At 44.3% G+C, this 21,700-nt stretch overlaps 1 protein-coding gene across 1 annotated transcript in view; it reads right to left on the bottom strand.

The window, feature by feature from the left end:
- Window positions 1-2,086, bottom strand: part of GNB1L (G protein subunit beta 1 like) — a 42,628-nt gene extending 40,542 nt beyond the window's left edge. Inside the window, exon 1 of the mRNA XM_082293310.1 lies at window positions 2,001-2,086. The gene's annotated coding sequence lies outside the window, so the exon portion shown is untranslated. The remainder of the gene's footprint in view (window positions 1-2,000) is intronic.
- Window positions 2,087-21,700: the final 19,614 nt, after the last annotated feature.

Raw genomic sequence — 21,700 nt, 5'->3', positions numbered from 1 at the left:
TTAGTAATTTAGTTAAAAATAAAATTTAAAAAAATCCTTATACTTCCTTCACCTTAGGCAGAAAGGACACATTTTTAATGATGTTTCCCAGTCATGGAGCCCTCTCTAAAATCTTCACAGAAATGGTGCTAAAAGTGGGAGTTACTGGAAAGAGCTTCGGAAAGGTGACAGGTCACAAAGACACGAAGACACTGTGCTAAAAAGTGTGGCAAAATGCTCCTCAAAACAATTCCCAGAGAAAAAGTTACACACATATTTCCATCTCGTGCTGTCTGTTTTTCCAGAGCACACACCATGCCTTCTTTTTACCTTTTTCATTTCAAAATGAAGCTGCCGAATCTGGAACCGGGATTATTCTCTGCTCTAAACTGGCATTCAAAGGAGTTGTACAAGGCATTTTCCTTATTTCAAACAACCAGTACTACTGAGGAGAAAAACACAGCAAAAGAACGCCAATGTCGGAAATGAGCGCGCAGCTGCCCCCCGAGCACCGCGGGATGCGCTCGGAACAAAGCGGCCGCGCCGCCCGGGCCGGGGACAGGCGCTGCCCCGCCGCGAGGCCGCGCTGCCGCCAGAGGGCGACAGCGAGCGAGCCGGCAGAGCCAGCGATGAGCCCTCACCGGGCCATCAGAGCTAGAGCTCTAACCCCTTGATCAATACGGTATCATTTTTCATATTACCGTACTATACTTGACAATAATAGGTTTTCTATTGTAAATGCTTCTAACTGAAAGGTATTAAAGCATTTTTGGGTGTTCCTGAGGACTGCCACTGCTCTTGCAGATGGTGGGGAGAGACCCGCCTGAGGCCGTGCCTTCCCAGGACAGAACCGTGTTCAGTACTCAGCCAGAGCTGTTCCTGCCTTACCTCCATCTGCTCAAACAGTGTCTATGTCGTTTAAACACCTAAAAATACTTATTTCTATTGGTCATAACAGTACTGGGATTATTACTGAGAGTTGTAAAATTCAGTCTACTAGAACTGTGAACTCTATTACCACTAGGTGTGGTGCTGATATTGATGTCTGATGGAGTGTATCCTGAACTCAAGGCACACACACACCTGTATCACCGCTGCCAGAGGAGCTTCTGCATGGACGGTGCAGGCAAACTGCTGCAGAGCATCAAGGAGATGCAGACCCTAATCAAAACACCACTTTTTTCTAGCAGATGCCTTACATCAGCCATAGATGCGACACCTTCCTCACCCTGCTGAGGGGGCCATGGGTGGCTCTGAGGGGCCATGGGTGGCTCTGGGGCCATGAGTGGCTCTGAGGGGCCATGGGTGGCTCTGAGGAAGCCATGGGTGGCTCTGAGGGGGCCGTGCGAGGCGCTGAGGGGGCCATGGGTGGCTCTGAGGGGGCCATGGGTGGCTCTGAGGGGGCCATGGGTGGCTCTGGGGCCATGAGTGGCTCTGAGGGGGCCATGCGTGGCTCTGAGGGGGCCATGGGTGGCTCTGGGGCCATGGGTGGCTCTGAGGGGGCCATGGGTGGCTCTGGGGCCATGGGTGGCTCTGAGGGGCCATGCGTGGCTCTGAGGGGGCCATGCGTGGCTCTGAGGGGGCCATGGGTGGCTCTGAGGCAATGAGTGGCTCTGAGGGGGCCATGGGTGGCTCTGAGGGGCCATGGGTGGCTCTGAGGGGCCATGCGTGGCTCTGAGGGGGCCATGCGTGGCTCTGGGGCCATGGGTGCCTCTGAGGGGCCATGCGTGGCTCTGAGGGGGCCATGCGTGGCTCTGGGGCCATGGGTGGCTCTCCGGGCCGTGCGGGGCTGTCAGGGGAGGGTGACGCTGGCCCCGCCGCGCGCCCCGCACTCGGCGCCCGAGCCCCCACCGCGCCGTTGCCGTGGCGACGCCCCGCGCGTGCGCACAGCGCCACCGCCTCCTCCGGCCCGTGAGGCGGCGCCGCGCCGGTGACAACGGAGCCCTCCCAGCCCGACTCGGCCTCGCCGCTGCCCCCGCGGCCGAACGCGGGGTCCCCCCGTCCTCCCTCCCCCCGCTCACCGAGCACCCTTCCGCCCGGCGGGTGGGAGAGTGACAGCGATGATTCGGCGATCCCCGCGGGAACCAGGCGGACACGGAGGAGCGCCGAGCCCCGCGCGTGACGTCACGGCGGGAGGCGCGCAGGCGCTATCGGCGCCCGGTGCCGCTGGGCCCCGGCGGGCCGGGACTGAGCGCGGGGCAGCGCGGGGGGGGCTCTGCCGGGGCCTCCCGCTCAGGGGGACCTGCAGTGCCGCCGGCGGCACCGGGAGGCGGCGCAGCCCCCGCGGAGCAGCCCCGCTCTGACGGTCCTGCGAGGGGCTTGGCGCCCGTCCGCTTCCTCACGCTCCGTAACCGGGAGGACCCGGCCTTCACCGGGAACCCGAGCGTGTCGCTGCTCCGTGGAGCCAGACACGAGTTCTGAAGCAGCCGGGAAGGGCTGGGCCGGGGCGCTGGTGCCGGGCTGTCGCTGCCATCGGGCCTTTCAGCCCGTGTGTGACTCGGGCGATTCCCCACAGCTGGTTGGGAAGGCCGATCAGTGGGGTGCGCATTGGGCTGTGGTTTGGGCTCTCTGCCACTCTGCTTGCACAGCATCCATTTATCCGGTGCTCTGTGCATGCGGTTGTCGCATTCCTGAAGTCATTTGCCTCCTCCGGCAGCCACTGTCAACTTGGATTTGTTGTGGGATAAAGACACAATTCTTGTAGTGCAACACAGCCGTACAAAGTTTTCCAGGTTCTGCAGGAGAGCTCCCTTAAAGAAAAAAAGTTGCCTCCTGAAATGGTTCCCAATGGAAGTTACTGGTTAGGTAACTAACCAGTTACTGGTCACAGCTGAACTAAATCAGGCAACAGTTAAATAACCCTGTGTGTATTGTTGGAATAAAACTGCTGTGATACTGGAATTATATCCTACTAATGTACCCATCCACCCTCGGATGATGGGAAGAGCAGTGCAGACATGTACAATGACAGCACTGCAGAGAGAGGTACTCTTCACCCTTTCACAGACCCCTGCTGCTCTCCAGCTACACCCCAACTTGCTCAAGGAAAGCAAATAAGCCATCATTTGCTTGTGTCACCAGTCTAGGAGTTAAAAGCTGTGTCATTTATGTAGTTTTTCAGGAGGCTGTCCTGCTCTAATTCCAGCTAGAAAGCTTGGTACCTCATAAAACATGCTATTCCGTTTTCCTACCATTTTTGCCTATGGAGCCAGAGTCTTTCAAAGAGAAATCTAGTGCTGTTAAATGAGTGCTGTTCTGTTCCACTTCTATTGATGCAAACAAAGGCATGGAGATTTTTTGTGGGTTTGGGAAGGTAAATCTGGAGCTTGCTTTCCTACTCATATCAAATTTCTCATCAGTAGCAACACTGACTCCTAAACCCTTGCTCTAAAGGGCTTTAAATGGCATTCAGTGGTTATGAGAACACAGAACACTGAGGAGGTTATGCCTCTCATTATGAGGAATGTCCTAAGCACAGATAAATGCATTCTGTATTGTGTAATGCATAAATACAGCCCCATACTTCCCTATATATTTTGCTGAAATGATTTGAATTAAGAGATTTAGAGCAGCAGATCATTGCTATAAATTGCTATGTATAATGGAACCACATGTGCAGTATACTTCACTTATACTTTAATTTGTTAGGAGCTAAATTTTTATTAGAATATGGTCCAGTTAATATTCCCTACAGTCACCTTGAAAATGAAATATCCTTTCACAACCCAAAGATAATGAGTTGTATGGCAAGATTAGGTGGTTACCAGAATTCAGGAATGACAGAATCCAATTCATTTAACATGAATTAATGCAATATCAAATTTATTACAGTTGGATGCAGTTTGTAATTGAAAGTTCCATTACAGCACGTTTTTACATGTTATCTCCTATCAGCAAGAGATCTCAAAAGAGCAAATTCTCTATTTGGAACAGCAGCAATGTGTTTATTATATAATAAATAACTCTTTCCTTACATGTTTGCTGTGAGGAACTTCAGGTCCCAAGAGCCCAGTTGCGCACAAGGGGCTCTGCTCTTGCTCTTTCTCACAAGGGGCCACGACTGAGCTTAAAGAGAAACCTGGGTTTCATCTTTGGCTGCTTTGCTGGGCTGCCCCTCCTGTGTTACTTGTTCATCCCTTTTCCTATTTTTCACTCTTCTGGGGGATCACCCCTCTTTGTTTTTTGGGTGGGAGGGGTGTAATCAGCCCTCTAGTCAAATAAACCTTTCAACCTCCTAACTTCAAAATAAACACTTTTATTGTGGACAGTCCAAGCTCCTTAGGCAAAGCTTTAGGTCTCAAATCCAAAAGATACACTGTGTCCTTTTAATAATTTCATAGTGGAAACTCACTATTTGCCCATTCCTGTGGTGTTATTGAGGTTTTCAGTGATTCTGGTTTAGGTTTCGGGATTAGGTGAAACCAGAGTGCCTTAAACCTCTTTAGAGGTTTGGGATTAGGTCTGCATCAGGCCTAATATAGCCTTTCTGTGCAAGGCTAAATTAAATGGCAGGAATATTTGTTGTGCACTGATTCACAGGTGTTTGGCAAAATACCAGAAAACATAAAGGAACCACTGGAAGAATCATGAAGGCAAAGCCATCGAAACATGAGTATTAGCTAAGTACTGAGGTATCACTTGCAACTGTGGGGTCTTTCAGACTGCTTTTAAGTGATTTTAAGCATGGATATCATTTTTATGTGTCTCTTTCACATGAATGTGAGTAAATTGAAGATCTGTCATGCAAATGGATCATGGATTTTATTTGGGTATTACATTCTGGTAATTGCTGCCTGTTTTATAGAAAATGTATATTAAAGTTCATCAAACAGCTGATACCACTGGAACTCTATTATTTTATTGTACACATAAATTCTACTCCTTCTCTGGAGTATGTATTGGCCTGACAGAATATGCTAGGTCACGAGGAGAAAAATGCAATAGATTTATGCCTACCATTAAAACATTGGCCTGTCTGGCCCAGGAGGGAGAGGCATTTGCCTCACTGATGACCATGGACTAACTGGAGGAACTAAATTCATTGTTTAGGCTGTCTACTGTGATGCTTTTCAGCACTTTTCACTCACTTTGTCTCTGGTAGGGCTATTTCTCCTCTATGTGCTTAGTTCTGTAGTTTGTAACGTGGGCAAGGCCTGACTCCCTGGCCATCCCCTGAGGTACTGTCTGAGCTGAGCAGATTTCATCAAGCAGAAGGAAGAGCAGCTCATTGCTGCAGTATCAGAATCTCTGCAAACTGCAGCAGCTGGTTTGGCTGCATTTGATGGGAAAAGCTGATGCCTGGCTCAGCAAAGCCTGAGCCTGGCATCAAAAGAAGCCAGATATGGGGAGGCAAAGCACAGTGCCCAATGGTTCACTTCCTACAGCTGCCCAAAATCAGTTACTGCCTGAGCATAACTATCTCCTCATACTAAAGTATTCCCTTCACTGATTTTGTGCCTGTCAGCCCTTTACAGAAGAGGGTAGTTTGACTGCATTTATCTCCCCAGATAAACAGATTTTAGGTTCACTTGTAGACTTGCCTGTATTTAGAAAGTTAACTACATCTCAGAATTGCAGGGCTTCTCTGGAGGTTTTTTCCATGTCACAATGAGTTCTCTTGCTGCAAGCTTTTTTTTTGCATTCCTATGGCAAGTGTTCTGATCAGCAGTGCATACAGCCAGGTCCTGTTTTCTCATGTCTGCTTGCAAAAGCAAAACAGAAATAGTTAAATCAAGTTTAAAAAGAGTTTGTCCCCTCTGATCAGATGAGCTGTAAAATAAGAGGGAGGCTAACTTAGAAGGACTTAATAATCTTAGAATCTGTAGAAAACATTATTTATGGCTTGAGAGCTACACAAGTCTTGAGCTGTAAATGTAAGTTCTTTCCTTCTTTAATGGTGCATGTAAGGAAGAACAAGAGAAAAATGTTCCAGTCAAGGACAAAATCATAAAATAATGAGCAGAAAAAGAATGAAATGAAAGTATTAGGGGCCAGGGGAGGCTGAGTGGGAGTTTGTCTTCATACATGATTGATCTAAACTTGAAAAGGAAAAAAATAAAAGACTCCTCATCTTTAAACAAGATGGTTATTTGAGCATAAATAACTCTCACATCAAATATGTTGCTATTTCCAATGGAGTCTTTTCATTACAAAACCGCAACATTCTCAGCCCTAATCTCTTCAGATAAAACAATACGGCTGGTGGCTGTGAATCACCACTTTGAAACCAACCTCTGAAAACAGCAACACGTTCAGGGTGAAGAGAAATGGAGGAGACAAAGAGCTGCTGTTTATAGATCCTTGCAAAGAGAGGCCCCACCTCACTTGCTTGGAAACGTGCTACAACACCCGAGAATTGTTTCTCTTTGGGTGGGAAGTCCAGCTTGGCACAGCCAGCCCAAGGGATTGGGGCTATTGATGTATCTGTGAGTTTGGTTTGAACGATGCATTAGGTTTTTAACTTTCATATTTTTCAAATCCTGTACTGCTTAGTGTGCAACTGAAGTTTCTTGTAGCTTGTTAATTTTTGCTCCCTCGTGCTAGGTAGACATAACAAAGCCTCTCCAGGCTTTGTTTTCAAGGACACCCAGACTCTCCTAGGCCCAAAAAGTATAAACCAAAAGCCTTTGAGAGGGGGGCAAGCTGAGGGGAAATTACATCATTAAACTGAAGCTTTAATTGGAGAATTAACCCTGATATGCAAATGAACCAAACCTATAAAAGTGTTAAGAACTCGTGACCTGCCGTCCATCTTGGGGTCCACCTTGGCAATAGCCTCTGGCTCCCCAGGGGGTACCTTTGAAGGCCTTTCAAATAAATACCTACTTTTATTCCCTTACTCCTGTCTAGTCTGTTTCTAGGTGGCCTCTCAAGGCATCACCACACCAGGCTGAGCTGTCACAGAAATCTGCAGCAGTGAAATGCCAAAATCCTCCTGGATGCTTGAGACTTGAGGTTGCGTGAGAAGGGGGATGGGGAGAACAAACAGCTGGGCTCTCTGTGCCAAAATGAGCACTCCTCCTTTCCCAACCCATTTGCAGTCACATGGTGATGTCCCCTCCCTTGTGCTGACCCTAGCATTCATTTGAGCAGCATCAGGACTGATGCAAGGCAGGAGCAAGGTGCCAGGAAAGGAGAGGGCCTGGGAGGGAGAGCAGTCACGCTGGAAGAGACCTCCCCTGAGCAGTGGCACCAAAAGGAGCAGGCCAGCCGGGACACAAAGGTTTCCATCCAGCAAATGACATCTCACCTTAAGCAGGAAGCTCATTTCCCTCCACAGTCAGTGAGGAAAAACAGGCTATTAACCACATAGGAACATCCCCTCTACCTTTTTTTTCTCATTCCACTGTTTCCTAACATAACACACTTAAACAACAGGCTTTGAAATCCAGAGATGCCATCCCATGGGAAGTGGGAGAAGACTTTGGTCTCAGCACAGACCCCCAGCTGTTCTCTGACTAGAAGGACCTTGCACCGGTGGTGGGGGAATGTCCTGTGGCAGGAAGACGTGGAGCAGGATCAAATGAGGAAACACTATGGTATTTGCATTTGCATGTGGGTTTTAGGGGCACTGCCTGTAACTCAGAAAAAGTCCTGATCTTTTTGAGCCCCTCTCAGAAAAAAAAAAAATGAAATGGGCATTGTTCTCCTGAGAGGAATCACTGTAAAATGGCCTTTGGACATGGTCTGGAGGCATCAGCTGCACAACCTCCCCATCAGTGCTACCCTTCCAGCAAAGCTCCTGAGGCAGGGCTCAGATGAGAGAAATGTTGACAGGATGCCAAATCCACACCCTCTGGAACTAGACAGAAAAGAGAACCAAATGGCAAACCTGTATCTGTGTCCAGCTGTAAAAGTCCAAGCTTCTGTTAAGTCTGAATAAAAACCTTTGATCCAAACGTCCCCACTTTTTAGGGATTCCAAACTCAAGTGAAAACACAGCAGTTTCACCCTAGCTTGAAACATAGCCTCACACCTTTGATTTCTGAGGAGAGATCATTTTTCTTGGGGTGAGGCACATGGACAGCAACAGATACCTCATGTCTCGTTCAGACAGGCCAACCAAAAGGCTTAAGTGGACACACACAGTACCAGCAGCATGTGATGGGATTTAGTGCAAGGAAATCAAACTCTCTGCCCCACCTCCTGGGCTTATCCTTTAAAGACCAGTCCTGTGCTCACAGCTGGAGTTTATGTGAGTCCTGCCTTATTAATTAACTGAAGCCAGTGCCTTTTTCTCCTGAATTCCAACAGAAGCAATTAGAAAGCAGATACTTCACACATAACAGCTGGTTCATTTAACCCCCTGTCCATGCTATTGTGTCCCCTCCCCCAGCCAACTCACATCCCGCTTTTCCATCCTTTAAAGTAATGGAGAGGGACAGTAAAATCAAGGTGGCAAAAGCAGGGGCAGCAGATAAGCATATTCTTAATTAAATCATCTAATATAATGCTGAAAGCAGAGGAGTGTTGTTGAGGCTACACTTCTGAGCAGGGAATCATAACATTCACCTACCAGATGGGAAAAAGAGCTTTGGCTGTCTACGGTGTCCTCCTTAAAAGGGGGATCTGTATCAAAGTAGCAGCGTATTTTCTTCACTGAAGGCTGTTGATGTCATTAGAGCAAGTCTCATTTTTATTTAAGACCAGAGTTAAGAGTCACATAAAATTGGCACAGGTGAAGGCACCAGGCCCATTAAGTTGTGCAATGCGACTCTCTGGGAACTTTTTGAATGTTCATGCACCTCCAATTTATTTATGCTTGGGCAAGCCAGCCCCAGAGCTTCTCCTCCTTGCTTCTCAGTATAAATACAGCCTCAATCCTGCCATTAGGCCTGTAAAAAACCCACTCAATCCACTAAATTTGCTCCACTCCCAGGATAGATCCAATTACAGGAAGAGCAGTTCTGCCCCCCTCTGTGTTACACACATCGCTGGGAGATGCTACGGACGTAAAATTAAACCCATAGCCAAAAACATCCACCATAACACTGAAAGTGAAATCTGCTCTTGCCCAACTACCTTAAGTGTGTGTTCTGCTCCCAAGCAGGTACTCTAGAGGCTGGATCTTGATTTAAGGCAGGTAGAGCTGTTCAGAAGGAAACCAAGTTTAGAGAAATGGAGATTAATTTCCCTCTGTGAAACATTTCTGAAGCAGGGAAGTAATTTCAGTGTATTTGAGGCAAGGGGTGGTCAAGAGTCACATTTCTTTTCTTAGAATGGCATTTTTTAAATGTAGAATTTATGGGCAAAATAGAGATTTGGTCCCACACAGCATCTGCTCATGGCATACAGGAATAATAACAAAAGAGTAGACAGCCAAAGCACCCAGTGCTGAGAGATTTTTCTGCTAGATGATTCCTCACTGATCCTGAAATCAGGCAGCATTATGATGACATTTTCAGTTATAATATGTGGAAGATTTAGGTCCAGCCATAAACTTTGCATTTCCTTTCTCAAAGAGGTAGCTATCCAAGAGGCTGCTTTTGCAGCCAGCCAGCCAGATGTTTGCCATCTTTATTACAAATTTTCATGCATCTTACAACACCTACATACTGCACAGCAGACTGATGATGCAGCTATCTAATACCTACATTACAGACACGGAGAACAAGTTAGGAGGGATTAATCTGCCCAGCTTCCCACAAGACAACACAGGTGTGGCTAGAAATCAAAACTCCAAGCTTCTAATTTTTGCTGTGTTATACCAATCTCTTTATATGCTTTGCTGAAAAAAAAATCATTGTTTCTGTAACATGTTTGTTGGTAACTAGTATGGGAACTTAATCAAACAAAAAGATGAGCATATTTTAGAAACTGTTACAGCTGATTAGTACACTGGTTCCCCTTTTTTATCTCCTGGATCTTTCTAGAGGAAGAAAAGTAGAAGGGGAGGGCATCTTTTTCTAACTGCAAAGGCTCCAGCTAATGAAAGTAGAAATCATATTTTATATTTTGGCAGTTAGTGGTAAATACTATTATTAAAGCTATAATAAGATCAGCTAATGTTGTATGAAATATTAGTGATGTCTGAGCATAAAGCAGAGTCCCCATCTCTTTAGTTAAAATTACAAAATGATTAACAGCCCAATTAAAAACATTTTGGTTTTTGACATGATAAATTATACTTTATCTACCTATCTGTGGATATAATTGATTATTTTATCCGTTTGCTGTTGGCTGTCATTAAAAAAGACAGATACCATGGCTTTCTGGCCTCTCTCCCGCTGAGAGAAAGAACAAATCCTGCTATTAACGACAGACAGGATCATTATGAAAAAATTCCATTTGCCACTAGGCAACATAGCCGAGTTCCAGTAATTATTGTATTAGTCAAGCCGTTGAGAAGTTCCATAAAATTGAGAGAGTTTTTAAGGAGCATCCAACATTATTTGGCAACTTTTGTGATGTAACAATTAAAACCATGCTCCAGGCCCCAAAATGTGCAGGAGATTGCCAAAATCAGATAAAACCCTAGAGGGCCCCTGACTTGCAAAGGAAAAAAAAAAATCAAACTGTTTACTTTTAGGATCAGACATTCATCAACGTTTGGCTTTTGTTTCAGCTGGTGTCGGATAATAACAGCACCACGTTTTCAGCTGGCTTCTAACAAAACTCTACCCCGTTCGATGTCAGGTCTCTAGGCTGACACTAGCCTCTCCTCAGGAGAAGGAATTCTCATGGGACCTGATGCTACCAGCTTTGCTTGGCAGATCAGATACCTGGGAGCACTCAGCAGTACCTTCTGGAGCGAATCACATCTGTAATCCACCAGTAGCATCAGGAAATCACTGGGGAGAAGTGCAAGTTATTCCTTCCTCTCACATCTAGTAGCTGAGCCAGGCAACACCCCAAATTGTCAGGGCTGCAGGGGATAAAGCAGAAGTCTCCTGTCCATGAACTCCATTAACCTGTCAAGGAACTGATAAAAAAACCCCCTAAAATCACACTTTAAAACTGCTAAGGGGAATTGCTACTGAACAAAACTTATCGCCAAGTTTATCATTTACATACATCTCTACTGAGTGGAGTTAAGGAATAATGATGTACAGTACCAAAAATGAAGGTACAGGATCAGGCTTCTGAAGTGGAAAGTGAAGTTGCAAAATGTAGACTTGGTTTAGCTTAATGAAGACTACAGGAAGCACTTCAAGAGCACATCTGTTTGCAAAGGAGTTTCTCCCTTCCCAGAATATCATGCCTGAGTCTGAAAGTTGCAATGTTTCAAAGAACTGTGATGGGAGCAGCAGTTTCCACAGCAGTCAGAGCGAGCTGGGGTCTGAACACAGGGTACTGCTGTTGTCACCAGGGAGCAGCAGTAGGGGCAGGGTTTAGCACCAGCACCTGCCAGTCTCCACCTGGAACATGCTGTACCAGGCAGGACAGATAAAAAGATACACTGGAGCCTGCCATAATATGGCCTTTCATCACACAGCTCTGGGATTGGAGATGGCTGCCAACTGTTAGGGCCTGCTGACCTATTTAATAAAAAAAGATCAAACCTCCAACCCTAAGCAATCGTGCCTTTTATCTGATGTAAATGGGAACAGTGGCACAGCACTACAGGCCACGGGCAGCCCTTGAACCCCATATGGTGCATTGCCAGGGCAAAGGCAGAGGCTCAGACTTGTGGAGAGAGGGTGTGTGAAAGAGAAGCTGCTCCTCTCTCCCGCTCTGAAACTGATCTTGCTGCTATGCAAGGCAGGCATGCCTGAGTCCTAATAAGCTCGGGAATCAGCTAATGCTGGAAGCTACTGCCACATTTTCCAGCACATTTAACCTCTAGTTTGGGTCTGGCAAATGCTAGGGTGTGCTGAGATGTGTTGCTATAGAAGTATAAAACCCTGAATAACTACTAGCTGCTTTTGGGAGACAGCACTGCCTTGTCGTTTTCTTCAGCAGAGCTAAAGCATGTATTGTGGTAGTATTCAATTTTCTTGTGTTTGGAGCGGTCATCTAATGTGAAGCATCCTAGGTCAGCTCAAGAACTTAGGTTAGTAGCTGTCAGTGTGGAGAATGAATTCTTATTTTTGAATTTTATGAGTAAATTGTGCCAAATCTTCAGCATATTAGAGTAGTGCCAGATGAAGACCTAGCAAGTTTTTTAAATATATGTTCTTTATTAGCATTAAGACTTTTATTATTGAAAGAATTATGTTACAACACACATGCATAAGATCCATCTAAACTTAAAAAATAATTTGAAAAAAATACATTCCTAATTTTTTTTTTATAGTCCCTCTGGCTTACAGCTCATCAGAGCCATGAGTGAGGAAAATGCAAATCCCAGCACACAGCAAAGGGAACTCAGTGATGAAAGAGGGAGAGTGGAGTGGATTGACAGTGCATTGTTTGTGGGTATTGCTGAGAACAAGATGAACCCACTGAAAAAAATTATAACTTTATAATGAAATTGTGTGGACTTTGGATCAAAGGCTACAGGCTAAGAAGGCTAAACTCCCTGATCCAGCCAGCTCTCCTCAGACCACTCCTGTATTTTCCCTGTGGGCTGCAGGAACAAGCCTGAACAATTCAACCAGTTTCCACCCCAGCCTGGCTGTTCGGGCTCTAGTTTGTAGGTGTTTGCATCTCCCTGCATTGTGTCAGCTGGCTGGTGTTGCTCTTCAGAAGGATGCCAGATAGCTGGTACTTTACCCAGCCTGATTTCCAGATAACTGATTTCTGTAGCTACCTCTTTAATTAAAATAAAAAATATATGTAAATGACAAGTTTATCACTTGCTAACACATGCCATGGTTTTCTCTCAGTCAATCAGCGTGCAGCAGACAGAGCTGCAGACTTCTCTTCCACACCACCAGTATCCAGAAGGAAAAAATCAGTCCATCTGCAAAAGTGATCAGACCCTCGTGCTTCCCGGCATCAATTCCCATTTACAGGAGGATCCAGTGCCCTCTGCTGAGTAGAACCGAAGTAAGCATTAACATGTCCCAGGCCCACAAAGGGAGTGTTCAGGTAGAGCAGTATTGGAGCAGAACAGTTGGAAGTTCACTTCCATGCCCACCCCTTGTCCCATCTGCCACCAGTGCTTCCAGGTCACTGTAAAGCAACACATGGAAAGTATCGGGGAGCTTGCAAAGGGTACAGAGCTGTGAGAAGAGGAACATGTCACTTTCTGGAAGGGGAAATCCATGTGGACATATGGTAGTTGTGAAAGGAGCTGGACTAGCAACCTTGGCAGGCTTGAGCCGAGCAGAAATGCTGCTGCTTTGCCTTGATCTTTATTTACAATAAACTCCTGGGCTCCAGCTCAGTGTTTTATCTGGGAGCAGCCGCCGGCGTTCTGTGACCGTGTTCCGTCTCATTGCTGCACTGACATATTTACACGCAGGCCGGGGCCCGGGCAGCTGTGAATAAGGGGCCATATATCAAGAGAGGAAAAAGGGATGCAAAGATGAATTTTATGGAATATTTTCCATTTTTCTTTGACTTGGTTGTGCATTTTGCTACGGCCCATTGGGCACTCACTCAGCACTTGGACACTTTGCTCCGTGCAGTCTCGCCTCTATTTCTAATTGTGTCTACATGCCAAGCCTAGCCCAGTACCTGAGGCAGCCCAAAGGGAAATGGAGATTGAAAAAAAAAGAAGGTGGTGGGAGGGAATTTTCCTGTCCTTCAATGGCATATACCATGGGAAAGAGAATCATGTCTTGTAAGTTACCAGTCTTTTCCAAGTCCTGCAGGACACCTTTTACATTTGAGTGCCAACGTGAGAGGAAATATTTCCACTGATTTGTGAGAGAAAACAATCAAGTCCCTTTTGCAAGTTTCAAGAGCTTGTATCATCTTTGATTTCTTCTGTGGGCAATGAAAAGGGTTAATTCCTCACAGTGTTGATTAATCCTTTCCTCTTTCCCAGTGGCTGACTAATAAGTTAGATGTGTTGACTCTGTTTATAAAGACAAGCTTTGGACATAATATTAATGATATTGTGTGTGCAAAAACATTAGAAAACAAACACAGAGGCACCTGGGGAGTCTGAAGGCATCTTCTGGCCTTTCTGATCTGACAGCACAGAGTGGCCCTCCAACATTTCCATGTGGAAAAACATTATCTAGCACGAGAGAGTTTACTTTGAGTGACCCTCTTGCCTTTCAAACAATGAGAAGTCAGGACTGTTACAAAGCTGAAAACTTGTTTTATAAGAACAGGCCATTGCTCAACCAGCTGAAGAGGAGATAAAAAAAGGGAGTCCAGAGAAACAGTTGGAAATGAAAACTGGAGATGTGACTGGAATAATGGCTGGTCTCTTTCCTCTGGCACTGACATCCTAACAAAGGGTGTAAAAGTTTTTTCTCTTATGCTTTTGCAAGGCAGAAATGGGAAGAGAGCATTGTTTGTTTATTCATTTGTCTTAGAGCCCCATGAGCACGAAGAAGTCACTGCAAGTACTTACCCAAGGCTCAGGTTCATCCCTCTGGGAACTTTATGCTCCCTTGTGAGATCCAAACCAGCATGTAGAAGTGCTTATTTCCCTCTATTGTCTATTTAGGAGGTTTAGGGGAGTGAGGCACAATTCCAGTTATGTCACCATGGTATGGTCTGAAAGCCAGGTAGGCCTCATTGGTCACCTGGAGAGTGACTTGGCTCAGTACAGGCAAGGCCTCACTTCAAAGATTTGTCAGGCTTTGTGCAGGTGTCCCATCCTGAGTGTCACAATACAGGCAGAATAAATTACATGTCCTACTGCTACTGAACCATAGAATTGTTCTGGTACAGCTGTGTTTAAATGGAGCTAAATCAAGATAATCTCACCCTTGGATTAAGAGCCATCCATTCCTGGGAAGAGATCTTCTCCACTGAGTAAAATGTCTGTCAGCACTGCTGAAGAATCTTCTCAGATGGTTTTTTGGAACTCTCTTCTCTGGATGGTTTCATTACCTACACTTGAGCAGCTGAAGTTGCACTGGAAAGGAGCACTTGAGGTCATCAAGCTCAGAGCTCAGCAGGAGCCTGGCAGGGATAAAAAGACAGTCACTACTTTGAGCTAGGACATGGGGATCATTTAGTGACTCACCCAAGATCACACAGATGGTGCTTACACCAAGAATTAGACCCACCAAGCTACCCAACACCTCTGGATTATTCATTGAGTGTTAGAGTCCATTTAGGAGTCTATTTTAATATATAAATGTAGGATTTGGAGCTATGATGGAATGGTAAATTAAATACTGAGAAGTCTGCCACATCTCTGTTCAAAGCAGGCTAACATTTCATGTAAGGAATTACATGCTTCAGACAGTTGCAATCATCTTCTGCAGAAATAATTTAAGCTTACTTCATCTGTTGTATTCTGATTTAAATTTTTATTGGAAATATAAATACCTATGTCGGTCACCAAACCAAATAAAACAAACATATTGAGTAGGGTCTATTATAGACTAATATGGAAACAAATAATCTGCAAGTCTGGTTTTATTTATAAGCTTATTTGAGTTTTTACTCTAGGCTCATATTAATCGGGTTTGTGGTTTCCACATCTGTACTACTGATGCCCAGTGCAGACAGCATGCCAAGTCAGACCTGGGCATCCTCCAAGCTCTAAATGGAAAACAGATGCCTCAACTCCAGCTACCTCAAGACAAGCAGGGCAAGTAACCTACCAAGTAACCACAGCGGGTGCAGCAGGCAAAGCAAAACTCTGGGGAGCTCTCTGAGGTGCCTGCTTGCAAGTTTCTTGCTTCTGACTTGCTCCAGGGGCAGCCAGACTGCCGCCTGTATTGTATTTGCTCTCTCTGATGATCAAGAGATACCAATTCCCTTCACAGCCTCCCTTTTCCTAGAGCTGTAGCTAGGAATTCCCAGACTGGACCAGTTAGTTCACAGTGTCAGCTAGTAATACATATTCTAGAGGAAGATGGAAGAACTCCTGCAGATGATGGTAATGCAGAATGAATTCTTTCCAGAACCCTTGATTATTTTTAATATTTATAAAAAGCATTTTGAGTGTTCACAAAAGCCATAAATATATATAAAAAAATGCCCATGCCCCTTGTCAAGCCAAAATGGATCCAGCTGTTCTGCGGTGCTGGTCTCTGATTGCGGAGAATCCCTGTATTAATGAAAGATGTATAAAGGGAATCCCAAACTGGAAATATGATCTCTGCTCAAGACTATTCAACTATTAAAGAATATTTCAGGGAAGTACATCAACACAAAGCTGATTCTCAATATGGCTGAGATCCAGTCCTGAGAACCCCTCTCCTTGAGGGTATCTGTACTGCTTGCAGACACTTCTCAGAGCAACTTGCTTCCAGACAAACTTTGCTTTGTGCTGGTACATGGCCAGAGTTTTGTGCCAGTGTAGCTACATCATTGCAAACTCATTCCCTAGGGCCCAAGAGAACCTCAGTGCAGTAGGAGTGCCAGACCTGCTTCTTTCCTAAGCACAGGAGGGAGTCCAGTATGAGAGCTGGAGCAAAATCGCATACATGAGAGAAAAAGCAGCAGTGTTGCTGGTGTAAACACTAAAAATTGCAGAGGCATTCAAATTTATTCTTTGTGCACCCTCTGATGGCCATCCATCAGCCTCTACCACCTGCAGCAATTATCTCTTTCCTGACAATTTTGACCAAGGGATGCATTGCATCCTGTGCCATAAAATATGTTTTTTCAAGTCACTAGCATCTGTATGTTGTTCATACAGCAAAGCCAAGATTTGTTTTAATAATTCAGAGCAGGAAAAGGGGGGATATTAGGGAGGGGATAAAAAATTAACACAACCTCAGTGCCCCAGCCATGTCGAAGGGAATCACTCTGTCATCCATCACCATCCTCCTCAGAGAACTGCTTTGCCCCAACACCACCGCTCCACTGGCTCCCAGGCAGAGGCAATGCTTAGGAAACTGAGATGGCAAAAGCACAGTGTCTGATAGCAGAGGGGCAGATCTGTCATCAGCACAGAAGGCAGTCATTCCTTGTGGCAGTGGCTGGAGAAAAGAAGATGCAATTAACAATTAGCTTTGGTAAGAGAAGACAAAATTCTTAAAACACAGTTTCTACTGCACCAAATCAAGTCACAGACTTAGGAATTAATGGTTCAAAGTCTTGGTTCTTGCTTTCCTAGATACACTAGGAGATGAAAGAGGGAGTGAATTTCTCCTTCCACTTCATTCTGGCTGGCTAAGAATTGAGGCTTAGCCATGGAAAAGGGCCAGCCTTGCAAGAGTTACAGGAAATGAGAATAGCTTTGCAGCATTTCCAAGCAAATTCAGCACACCTTCAGATTTGTATTTTCGGCACAAAACTCAGGCTTCTCACCCCAGAAAACAAAGTTGAGGCTTTTCAGTAGGTGTTGCACTATTCATTTCCAGCAGAGACTAGACTAACGTGATTCAGATTATCTAGAGATGTGCAAGGAATATAATCAACTTACATATGCATAAAAGTGCTGTTTCTGGTTCAAAGTCAGGTATCTTCCTCTCTCTAAGACACCTTGTGTGTGGATTAATTCAGACTCTCAAATGACATTAAAGAACCTTGTTCTATAATTTCACAGTGCACAGGCACAGGAGACCAAATCCAGCACAGCCTGCAGACCTAGCTCAACATCCTGTACAGCACTGCCAGCCATTCTCTCCTCCCTCCTTCCCAATCACTTTGGTTCTCTGTGCCCTACAATAATTTCCTCTTCTAGTCTCTCTTTTTTCCCTTTGTCCATAGCACACTACAAATTATTTGTGGTTGCAATGATTAATTTCACAACTCACACCTAATTTGACCCTAACAACTTTGCCTGCAAAAGGGACAATTCCTTGTTGATCCAGACAACTTATCACCCCATGAACACAATAAAAAGGCAGAGCTGGTTATCAACAGGGAGATGCCCATTAGTATTTTTACAGGCAGGTTTTCAGGAGGTCCCTTATTAAGTGGGGTGAGAGTTGGTGTGTACTCCAGGCATGCAGGGGGAGGCAGATTGCTTTCAGCCTGCAAGGCCACACAGTATGGGAAGTGGTGGCTTGAAAGAGGAGTGGAAGAATGACAGATGGTTCGTGCCTGTGCGTTTCTTTAGAGGACACCGGGTTCCTGCCATGGGAACAGCGTGGACAGTAAAGGCAGCGACTCGATGTGAAGAGTGACAAAGCAAGTCAGCCACGGATGGCCCGTGGGAGGCCAGAGGAAATGCACCATTAGTCAAAGTTGGAGGAAAAATAAAATGCGATGACAACTGGGCCATTCATGTGCTTCCCCTTCAAGGACTGACCAGACCCTTCAGAACTCAAAAGACTCAAGTATCAGCTTCTCTTTCTCTTCAGCCAGGCTAATGTGCACAGGCAGAGTCTGAGGAACTCCCTTGTCACTTACATTAATTCTTATCTTGTTGTTCTTGGCTACACTTCACTGAAGTACAGTGAGGGAGAGTGCTTCAATCAATAATGTAGATCCAAGGGGGCACCCCCCTCTGCTGTTCCTAGGGATCAACACAATAGCTTAAAGCAAATGTTCACCCAACTTGTGAACTTGGGAAATATTAGGACTTCCAGAATTAGAGCATAAAACAATGAGGTGGCCTTACAAGGATGTTTAAGCCCACACATGAACAATCTCATCACTCCAGGGTAGATTTTTGCACTTTGAGAGTTTGCTACTCAGTACAAGAACTGCAAGACCTCAGAGTTCTCTCTCAGTAACCTCAGTGACAAAAAAGGCAGCCTTGCATTTCACAAGCAAATTTCATCAGATGTTCCCCTTTGCCACTGTCATGGGAACCCTGAGGCACTGCTGTCACAGCTTGTGAACCTGATGCATTTTGTCATTAAGGAAAGATGATGCCCTTCAGAAGATCCAGCTCTAAACACTCACGATTGGTTCGTCTTCTATTGTTCAAGGGGGACAATACCACAGCTATGGACAGGACTTATTTAGAACTGACTCCTCTGGAGCTATGGCCTTTCCAGACTTGGAAAGTACAAGGGAGTTAAAGGAAGATGCAAGTAGAAAATCCCAAAATGCTCTCTTATGAATATATTGGACTCTTACCCCATCAAAAAGGAATTCACTTATTAACACTTAAATAGGGCTAAAAGTAGCTAAGCAAAATAGAATGGACCTCTTGCAAAAAGGTGGAACAAGAAAAAAATCAAGGATTACAATAAAATCCTTAATTAAGAAAGAGAACCAAAGTCCTGACCTGAAATTCTTAGAAAGTCTGGATATATGTAGAATGAACAAGGACAGAAATGCAACCAAAGTCTGAAATGTCAAGAGAATTCTCCTTATTCTCTTGTGTTTGAAATATATCTAAGAAATAAACTCAATGAAAAGTAAAGAGGCAAAAATCAAAAGTTGCTGCCATGATGTAATTAGATCTCAGTCTGGTATAAATTAAATGAATTTTAAAAATGTCCTTTGACAATCTAAGAGCCATTTCTAAAGTCTCCAAAGCAGCCTGTATTCTTTAAATTACTTCCTGTCATACGGTTAATAATCTCTGCTTTCTACATTACAGGAATTGTTCACCTAAGATAGCCAAACTGAACAGAGCTATCAGTGTGAACACCCTGCTGCCCAAACTGCTGTGCCTAACAACATCTTCCTGATTATCCAGGAGTCTACTGCCAGCAGAACATTAGTTACCTCCATTTCTCTACAGAAAATGCTTGGGTTTCCTGAAGTTTTCAGCTATGTTTGTACAACTTGCCTTTGTGTGAAGTTGAAAATTAATTCACTTCCTCTTGATCCTTTGAGAGAAACAAAAAAAAGGATTATCCAGATTAAATAAAAATGCCAAAGCTCAATCTTTGTCCCTGTTGAACAAAGGTGTTTAAATAAAGATTGCTGAGCTCAACCTCCTGCATAAAGCTAAAAGCCGCTTTCTAACCTGTTGCTCTCACACAGTGTGAACAGAATATTGGGTGGCTGCATTACAGTTCATTCACACATTAGTAAGAGATAAAAGTAAAACAAGCTTTCAATTTTAAATGGTTTTTTTGGGAGTACACCATGGAAAAATGCATTTGGGCCTTTCCTCTTAGGGAGCCAATAAAAAAGGGAACATTTTATTTTCTCAATTTTTGTTTGAAGTCTAAAACCTGTCTTTTTTCACTGTTTTCTTTCCCTTGGAATACCAAGGGAATATTTTACTGGAGTTACATAACATTCTAATAGACAAGGACTGAAAAGGCATCTATAGCTTAGATTTGTTGGAGTTATGTTACCACCTAGCTAATTCCTTGCAGAGCCTTGAGAAAAACAAGTCTCCTTGTGAAAGATTTAAGAAGAGGGATCTTGCTCTTTAGTTTTATGCTAAAACAAGGAATACCAAGCCTGATTCCCATATTACTTTAAAGTAAAGGAAAGAAGGACAGAAAACCCCAACAGTCTTTCTGGTCTTTGTATGATGTGAAAGAAAACAGGCCAGGAGGTGCAGTAAGGGCATAGTTCATCTTTCATGGAGTATAAAGGCTTTCCTTAAATAAAGGTATTAATGCATTGGACATACTCTATTACAAACTGCTGAGACTTCTACCTGGAAAAATTTTCCCCCCACCCCCTCCTTGGAGATGCTGGTTCTGGCAGGCTGCAGCTCCCAGTATCTCTACCCAGTTAACAATGCACAGCACCTTGTTCAAACAAGACTGGTCTTCATTTCACACTACCCCCCAGGGAATATCCACTTTTCTCTTCATACTATATCTTTCTGACTGATGCAATCAAATTCTGGAAATCTGCCTTATTAGTTTATATTCCAGCTTCTTAGGGAATGATGTTAATTTTCCATTGTAGGACTAGAAGATTTTAGATGTGCTAGATCTTGTCTATAAGAAACAACAAAAAAAGTGGCACACACAGTACCGTGCTCAGAAATGGGCCATAGTGAACAGCACTCCTTGCACAGAAAGTCTAGGGGTTCCAAAAAAAGACACTCTCCTCAGTCCAACAGTGCCTGAAGTGAGGTTTTTTACAATTACATTATGAATAAATAAATGTGCATTTTCTTCCTTATTCACCTGAGATATTCTGCTTAATTTCTGCACCACTTCACCTTCGTAATTATTTTTCTTCGTAGATGTGTGGTTTATTAAGCCTTTACACTGTGATGGCCAAAGAGTTCCATTATATCCATTAAAGATTAGATGATTTTCTTTTGTTTCCCACAGCAAATAGGCTCCTATTCATGTCCCAAACAGAATGTCAGTAGTTGTAATCATGTTTTCTTAAGGTGCATATAAGATTAAAGACTGAAATCAGATGCAGTGCTGCCAAAGCCTTTGTAATATGCATGTTTTTCATGGCAAGATGATTGACAAGAATTGCAGTAAGGCGCTGAAGGGGATATTTCACCTGGCCCATCAAAATTCAATGTAGAGGATTAGAACTAAGAAGAACTGACAATATTGACTTTGAGTACCACAACGGAAACATAATTAGCTCTTTGACATGTAGTGGACAGAAATATTCCATTTTTAAAAAAATCAGTTAGAGTAATTACAACATATCTGTTGCATGCTGCCCTGGGAAAAAGAAAAAAAAAAAAAGAAAGAAAAAAGGTCTGCTCTGCTGTTTCCTCTTTTCCCAGTAAAATCCAAGTTTGGCACTAGAATAAATGGATACAAACCCAGCCTTTCTGCTGGAAGAACATCAGGAAAACTTTGTGCATAAAAGTAAAAAACCTCTCTTAAAAGAGAGCACACAGATCTGAAAGAATGAAAAAGTCAATGAATTTTATACAAGTTTACGTATTGCAAAACAAACTGTCTGC

The sequence above is a fragment of the Coloeus monedula genome (genome assembly GCF_965178545.1).
Source record: "Coloeus monedula genome assembly, chromosome: 18".
In the NCBI taxonomy this organism is placed as follows: domain Eukaryota; kingdom Metazoa; phylum Chordata; class Aves; order Passeriformes; family Corvidae; genus Coloeus; species Coloeus monedula.
This window is presented reverse-complemented; position numbering and strand designations above follow the sequence as displayed.